Consider the following 8,708-nt stretch of genomic DNA (forward strand, 5'->3'; position numbering starts at 1 on the left):
TATATATATATATATATATATATATATATATATATATATATATGCAGAATATTCTGTATATTAATTACTGCAACAAAGGACACATCAGGTCGAGTTATTCACATTTACTGGGAAAATAGTTCAGTGTTCCAAAGATGTGATGTCTCATCAAGGGTCATTTTATTTTTTCATGAAATGGAATGCAATGAGTATGAAGTTGGCTGTAGGTTTATATACATGTGCTTTTTAATTTATAATGACCATCTATGTTGCAGTTTGTTTACAACAGGCATTCCAAAGGTATTTATCCTCCAGTCGAGGTATGCCAGCATCTGCAATTTGAACATGATCAAATGTATTTTGTAATCCTTTGCTGCCACCATCTGGTACTTCCTGCAATTGCAAAATTACTTCAAAATCTCATTTTTCTCCATCTGGAATATGTATTATCATCCACCATAAAATATAAAACAAACTTTCTTGTGTTCATTTGAAATTTGACACCAGACAAATGCATTATTTTGAAGTGCAGTATTGCAAACCAAGCACACACACATATGAAATAATTTGAAAGTTGTTCTATTAAAAGAATAGATTAAACATTTGGAAGGTTCTGTAGAAATGAAATAAACTGCTGACAAAGGCATTAACCTGCTCACCTGTTGAAGATGTGTCTAAATTGCGTGACCTTCATCTGAGATGGTACATACTATCGACAAATATTTAGCACAGGTGTGCGTTCGCCGGTCTCTACTGTTGTGGCTAATTTCGTGATGGAGGAACTTGAACAAAAGATATTCGAGTCACATGAGCATTGACTCCCACAATACTGGAACAGGTACATTGATGACACTTTCGCCATTGTGTTTCGAGACATGGTCAACCACCTTCTTGTTAATCTTGGCCGGGTAATTCCCAGCATTAGCATGACATGTAATTTTAAAATGAAAGCAAGTTGGCCTTTTTGGATGTGGAGGTTTACCGGAAGCCTGTTGGCATCCCAATCACCCACAAACACAGTGTCGCATGGGCTTTGGCAGTGCAGCCATGGACTGTGTCATCTTCCAGAGGCAATGCAATTAACGAAATTTGATTAGTTAGTGTAACAGCATCAACCATACACAGGTCTCTGGCTCAAGTGGAAGTGATGGTAGTAGAGGATAAATGAGGTTTCTGAGGCAGCCATTCAAATGAATGGGGGTGTGGGGGAAAAATTTATATTAATGTATTTTAAATTGTAACAAATGGAGTTTCAGAAATGTAACTTTTATGCTGCAAATTGAATTGGCTGTCATTTCTAGCCAAAAGACTTTTGCCCTAAATGACAAGAAATGTGTTGTTCTGGAGCAGAGTGACCGAGCTGATAAATGAACCTTTGCTTAGAAATGTACGAAGTGGCTTTTCGTGTAAAGGACACGTCTACAGTCTGGATGAATATCCCCCAACCTCTCTCTCATGGAAGTATAAAATGCTTTGAAATCTAAAATTGTTTTCAGTGCAAGCATGTGAGGAAGTATCGTTTCTCAGTGGCTTGTACTCCTTGGAACTGACCAAGTACCAAGTTAGAATAAAACTCTGATGTAATGTAGAAGTGAATTGAATCGGGTTGGTCTAACTGTTAACTAAAGTAAGAATAAATGAAATAGAACCAAATAATATTGCAATCAAATGGGGATTCTTAAGTTCATTGTACAAGGGTGAGAAGTGTATGGTGTATAATTATGAAATAAATTGTTTCACAAGGAAGGACTTGTGTGGACATCAGTTTTATCAGTGTCGATAGGGTTTTTGTAGGATTTTATAATCAAATCAGACAAACGTTCAACTCTGTCTGAAGTCAAATAGGATTCCACAATCAGCCAGTTAGAATCCTTCAGGAGGACAACGATCACAACAAGGTGGGTTTAAAAAATCCACACCAGGGGGAAAGGGGAAAACTTTCTGACTCAAGCCCCAAAAGCCCAAAATAGGAGACCGATTTCCTCCCTCTCCCATACAAGCAAATGTAAAATTGAGAGTGACTCAAGCCCCAAAAGCCCAAAATAGGAGACTTAGTTTCTCCCCACCTATTTCCTCCCCCCTCCCATACAAGCAAATGTAAAATTGAGACCGACTCCAACCCAAAATAGGAGACTGATTTTCTCCCCACCTATTTCCTCCCCCTTCCATACAAGCAAATGTAAAATTGAGACTTACTGATTAAAGCACTTCTTCCCTTTCATATTATTATTCCACTCAAAGAGTGAACCAATGAATATTTGTCCATATTCTACTTTAGGGAATAACTTAATTTTCCTATTACATTCATCACCATCGAGTATATTCACAAAGATTACTTTTGAACTTGGTTCTTGGTTTAAATGTCTTTGTCGAGCAGAAATGAAATAATAAAGTTCTCTCAATGCTCTTTAAAATTAAACTCAAACATGAATGCATTATGCACATTCTGTAAGCTAAGTGCAGCTGAAAACAGGAAGCTTGGGAAAAATTTCCAGAATTACTGAGCTGTTGAAAAACAGGAAAGAGAACAATGAGACAACTCCAGGCAAAGATCCAACTGACTTCCTCCAACATGGTTTATAAGCCAGGCATTTATCTTCTGTTTAGCGGTTTTTCATTTTTCTCATCTTGACCCAATGGTAAATGACTGAGACATGAACTATCTTTCATCTGACGAAGAAGATAACCCATCACAATATTGGTAAGTTTGTGTTTGTTTGTGTGTATTGTAAAGTCTGGCTTCCTCTTAGAATGATGGTGAAGCAATTGATTATAATTAATTAAATCATGATACGACCAATAACACTGAACAACAAATGTCAAAAAAATTTTTTTACTGGAGATGTGTAAAGTGATTAAGACTAATTTGGGTACGCTGATTTCAAAAATCATAACCGTTTTGCTGTATCACGTCAGGATTTTCAGGAACAGAAATATTCCCATTGCCTAGAAGTCAGGATTTCAATGAAATTTACATATGTCTTTAACATATCTATTTCGTACAATTGTTGTTAACTTGTGTTATATTTCTTTCTTTCAGATAAAGATGAGTAGGCGTTCCTGTACCAATCATCCTGACAACTTCTGTTATGTCTGTGGTCGGTATACCAAAAAAGATCAACAGCGAAGTATATCTACAGCAGTGAAAATGAAGGCCGCCTACTTTCACTACTTCGGGTGTAAGGTGGGGGACCAAGAACAGAGCTGGGCACCACACATCTGCTGCACAAGCTGTCACACAACCTTGACTCAGTGGTTGGTGGGCAAGCGCGCGAGCATGCCATTTGCGGTGCCCATGATATGGCGTGAGCCGCAGAATCATCATGATGATTGTTATTTCTGCTGCACAAGCATTGCCGGCTTCAACAAGAAGAATAAAGGTCACATCAAGTACGCTGACTGCGTCTCTGCTCGTAAACCTGTGCCTCATGATGACGAGAACCCCGTTCCAACACCTCCAGCTGATCAGAACATAGCTGTAAGCAGTGGTGAAGAGGATGGTGATGATGAACCTTTTGAACCCGACACTCAAGAATCACACCTTCTGAACCAGGGAGACTTAAATGATCTTGTAAGAGATCTCTCGCTGTCAAAGGCGAAGGCAGAGCTGCTTGGATCAAGGCTGCAGCAGTGGAATCTACTTGAACCTAACACCAAGATATCCTTGTTCAGAGCACGTCACAGAGACATGGCTGAGTTCTTTGAGATGGAAGACACGATGACATTCTGCAGTGACATCAACGGTCTGTTGAAAGAACTTGGGTGTGATCACGATCCTGCAGACTGGCGCCTCTTCATCGACTCGGGGAAGAACAGCTTGAATGCTGTTTTGCTCCACAATGGCAATGAGAAACCATCAGTCCCACTGGCTCACGCGTTCGGCATGACAGAGACCTATGAGACTATGCGGCAGCTGCTTGATTCCATCAAGTACAATGACTTCAACTGGCACATCTGCGGAGACTTGAAAGTGGTGGCGCTGTTGTTAGGGCTGCAGTCAGGCTACACGAAATACATGTGCTTCCTTTGTCTCTGGGATAGCAGAGACGACAAGAATCACTGGACGAAGAAAGATTGGGAAGAGCGAAAAGAGCATGTACCTGGTCGACACAACGTGAAGCATGTCGCCCTTGTCGACCCAGCCAAGGTTTTCCTTCCACCACTCCACATAAAGCTCGGCTTGATGAAAAGTTTTGTACGGGCAATGGATCTGAATGGGCGTGGGTTTTTATACCTCAAGGAAAAGTTTGGCAACACCTTGTCGGAGGCCAAGATCAAGGCTGGTGTCTTTGTTGGACCGCAAATCCGACACATTATGAAGGACGAAACTTTTCCGACAACTCTAAACCCCAAAGAGCTGGCAGCATGGAGGAGCTTCAAAGCTGTGACGGACAACTTCTTGGGGAACGAGCGCGCGGACAACTATGAAGAAATAGTGCAGCAGCTGCTGGAGTCCTTCAGGAAACTTGGCTCCAGGATGTCCCTGAAAATCCATTTCCTACACCAGCACCTGAACTTCTTCCCTGATAACTTGGGAGCAGTCTCGGACGAGCACGGCGAGCGATTCCACCAAGAGATTTCACTCATGGAGACGCGTTACCAAGGGCGGCACAACCCGAACATGATGGGCGATTTCTGCTGGTTCCTGCATCGTGAAACTGACACAGAGCAGCACAAACGCAAAGCCAAATGCCTAAAGCATTTTTAATTACATTCTAGTGGAGTTTTTCTGTAATTTCTATAATTTTGAAGCATTCATGATGAAATAAATGAATAAATGAATTTTTGTAAATTTCATTGAAATCCTGACTTCTAGGCAATGGGAATATTTCTGTTACTGAAAATCCTGACGTGATACAGCAAAACGGTTATGATTTTTGAAATCAGCGTACGCAAATTAGTCTAAATCACTTTACACATCTCCAGTAAAAAAATTTTGTTGTTCAGTGTAATTATTGTTTTTTTTTCTAACAGGTTGTCCCCAATGAGAACATCGTTGATAGCTGAAGTTGAATATGAATTATTTGAATTACATGACGAGTGGATAAAAATGAATGACTTCCTTGAAGACATTTATTCGTTTTGGAAAGAAATGAATGATATTTTTCTTGAATGGCAAGAAATTCTCTCACGTCCTTTGATCTTGAATGACCCGAGTCCAAGGTGAGAAAATTATCGCTCTGTCTCTATCTCCGTGTGTGTGTGTGTGTGTGTGTGTGTGTGTGTGTGTGTGTGTGTGTGTGTGTGTACGTACATGTGTGTGTGTGTATGTGTGTGTGTGTGTGTGTGTGTGTGTGTGTGTGTGTGTGTGTGTGTGTGTGTGTGTACGTACATGTGTGTGTGTGTATGTCTGTCTCTGTCTTTGACTCATTATTATTATTATTATTATTATCATTATTTCAGTTTAAACACCTGTCTAGATGAACCAAATACACAACTTAATCTTCTGGAGGAATCTGGCATGACACACTATCTTCTGGAGGTAAATGTTATATTTATTATTTTTTTAATATCATAATATAATCATCTTTATATACCCTAATTGTTCTTCACTCTTTGTGTTGAACAGAATATGTTGATCGAGTTTCAAAATCACAAGACATCTGAAGCAGACTGCTGGGAAAGATTGTCCATTCTCGCAACTGAATATTTACCCAAAGAAAAATGTTTAAAGAGCAGGTTTTGGGTCGCTGATGACTTCGCGTGATTCGAAGGTTGTAATCACATTAATAATCGTCGGGCAATTATTTTCTTGCATTTGAAACTCAAAATATGCTAAAATTAACTTTTAAGTTAAAGCTTTTGTTGGTAATCGAAAAGCAGTCCGGAAGTTACCGAAGATGCTATGACGTCACGTTCTCCAAAAACTTCGTGAACATTCGGAAACAGCGTGTGAACGATGGCGAGCTGCGAATCAGAGAGTGATTTCAGCGGCGATGAAATTGAGTGTTTTAATTCCGATATTGCCGAGGACAAGTCAGAGGATGATGGGAATTTATACTATGGAGTTTCTGGCCCTGAGCCATATAAATTTGAGCCATTTGCAAGTGCAAGAAAACGGCCTATTTCGTGTACAAGTGGCAGGACTGACTGCCCGGCAGTTCACACTGACAGACTCCACCAGACAGATTGGTTTGTAGATTTTCATTTTCTTGTTCGATGCATAAAATAATGTAAAGTTTGATTCGTCTGTGACTTGATATTATAATTTTTAACCCTCTAGTCCAGCGTTTCTCAACCTTTTTACCCTTGTGGAACCCTTTGAAATAGTTTTCATGTCTCAGGGAACCCCTGCATAAAAATTATTATATCCCATTATTAATATTTAGCTCTTTCATATTTTTATCGTAGTTCACGTGGTAAATATAATTTTTTTTTTTTCGGCTTACCTGGTTTAAGGAAAAAATGACCCCCTTTTTGTCAAATTTATTGGCAATGAAAAAAAACACATACTGCTTGTTTATGAGACCTCACACCGAGGTTTTAATTCCCCCCAAAAAATTTGTCAACGCACACAAAAAATATACATAAACAACCAATATCACATACGTATAACACATATAAACATCACGAAAGTATAAAACTATTACAATAACTTATCGTTTATTGACAATTTTGAAAAGGCATAAGATAAATCAAGGGACAATGTCCTATGAATATATATGTGGGCCAGTAAATGTTATTTTCAACCCCATTTAATATTGAAATGTACTCCTCTCGTGTGAAACCTGTGCTTGTCTTTTGCTACACAAATACTTAATTTGAGGTCGAACTTTAGATAAACACACACGGATTTCATTTTCAACTGAAAGGAGACGATTTCTGTCTTTGCTTTTGATACTTGTTAAATAAGAAAAGGCTTGCTCACACATGTAAGAGGTTGAAAACTGCGCAATATATGTATTGCTTTCCTAAGAATGGTAGGATACGCGTCTTTCACAGAAATCCAGAACTTGTCCAGAGATAGGTCAGTAAATCTCATCTTGAGTGTACGATCAGACTGCAGCTCACAAAGTTCTTCCTCTTCTTTTAAAGTCAAGTTCTCAGGATGACCAGAAGATTCAGAGTATGGATCCCTCACCCAATCATACACTTGTGTTGAAAGGGAGGGAAAATAATGTTCGATTCTGATCCACAGTTCCTCCAGGTGTGTTTCAATAAGACCTGAAATTTGCTGACATCTCTCTTCACTTTTAAGCTCCAGCAAGTAGCTGAAACATCTCAAGATTTCCTTTTGCAACATGATTTTTCCAAAGATTCAGTTTTCTTTTAAATGCAAGAATCTTGTCACTTGAAGTCAATACATTTTCTCTGGGGCCTTGCAGTGACTTTTTCAGCTGATTCATGTGATGAAAAATGTCTGCTAAGTAGGCTAGCCCCTGCAGCCATTTTTTCATCTTCAAAGCACATCGCAAAATCTTGCTTATTGTTTTATTGAAAGTATTCCTGCAACACATCTTTCAGCTCAAACACCCTATTTAGAACTCTTCCTCTACTCAGCCACCGGATTTCTGTATGTAGCAAGAGATTTATGTGCTCTTTGTCCAGGTTTTCACATAGCCTTTTAAACATTCTGGACTGAATTGGTCTTTGTTTAATAAAGTTGACCATTTTTGTAGCATCATCAAAAACTTTTTCAATTCACCTCCAAGAGATTTTGAAATCAACACCTCTCTGTGAAGAAAGCAGTGTGTTGAGATAACATCAGGATTTTCTTGTTTAACAAGAGAAGCAAAACCTTTTATGGAGCCAACCATTGATGGGGCACCATCAGTACAGATGCCAACACAATTCTTCCAGGAGAGGCCTCTTGTTTCCAGATATGAGGACAAAATATTGAATATATCTATTCCTTTGCTTGTCTCAGGCAGTTCTTTGCAACAGAAAAAGTTTTCTTGAATTTCAACCTCATTGACGAATCTTACAAAAGCTACAACATGACATTTATTGGTAAGATCTGTTGATTCATCAACTTGGATGGAAAAACTTATTTTTCAGGTTATCACATAAAACCTCTTCAGCATCATGTGTCATGTCATCAATACATCGACTTATTGTACTGTCTGAAAATGGAAAATTTTCAATTTCTTGTACTGCATTTTGTCCCAGCATTTTACCCACTATAATTTTACATGCTGGCATTATTAGGTTCTCACAGACTGTGTGACTTTTCCTTTTCTGTGCAATCATTTCTGCTACCAAATAACTTACTTCTTGAGCCTTTTCACTGACACTGACTTTATTCACAAAAGCTATACTCTGTTTCTTCTGAGATTCCAATAGCCTTTTAAAATAATCAGCACTTTTATTTTTCATATAACTGTGATTTGTTGTGAAGTGTCTTTTCAGCTTTGCTGGAGCCATGGCTGCATTTGAAAGTTGTTTGCCACAGACAAGACACAGTGGAATAGGACAGCTTGGATCACCAGTCCTTGTAAAGCCAATTGATAAATAACTTTCATCGTAAAGACGGACCTCTTTGTGCCGTTGTTGCACTAGTGCAGTGGAATTTATCAGGAGATTGCAATTCTTCATCACTGGCTTCATCAGAATTGTCTGGATGTTTCCTCTTCAAAAATCGCCACATTGGGCTGTCAGATATTTCTGTAAAATAAAGAAAAAAATAAATAAAGGTGCATTTTTTATTTGTCAAAAGTGTTTTCCGCTTCAATCCAATTGTTTGCTAATCACAGCGTTGCCGGTATAAGACGGTAATTTCAAACAAATCT

At 38.7% G+C, this 8,708-nt stretch overlaps 1 protein-coding gene across 1 annotated transcript in view; it reads left to right on the top strand.

Moving 5' to 3' along the window:
* Positions 1 to 2,189, top strand: part of LOC147016769 (uncharacterized) — a 452,599-nt gene extending 450,410 nt beyond the window's left edge. Inside the window, exon 4 of the mRNA XM_085845744.1 lies at positions 255 to 2,189. The gene's annotated coding sequence lies outside the window, so the exon portion shown is untranslated. The remainder of the gene's footprint in view (positions 1 to 254) is intronic.
* The last annotated feature ends 6,519 nt before the right edge of the window (positions 2,190 to 8,708 follow it).

Source organism: Eptatretus burgeri, chromosome 11 (genome assembly GCF_056783735.1).
Source record: "Eptatretus burgeri isolate ZD-2024b chromosome 11, Ebu_testis_v1, whole genome shotgun sequence".
Lineage (NCBI taxonomy): Eukaryota > Metazoa > Chordata > Myxini > Myxiniformes > Myxinidae > Eptatretus > Eptatretus burgeri.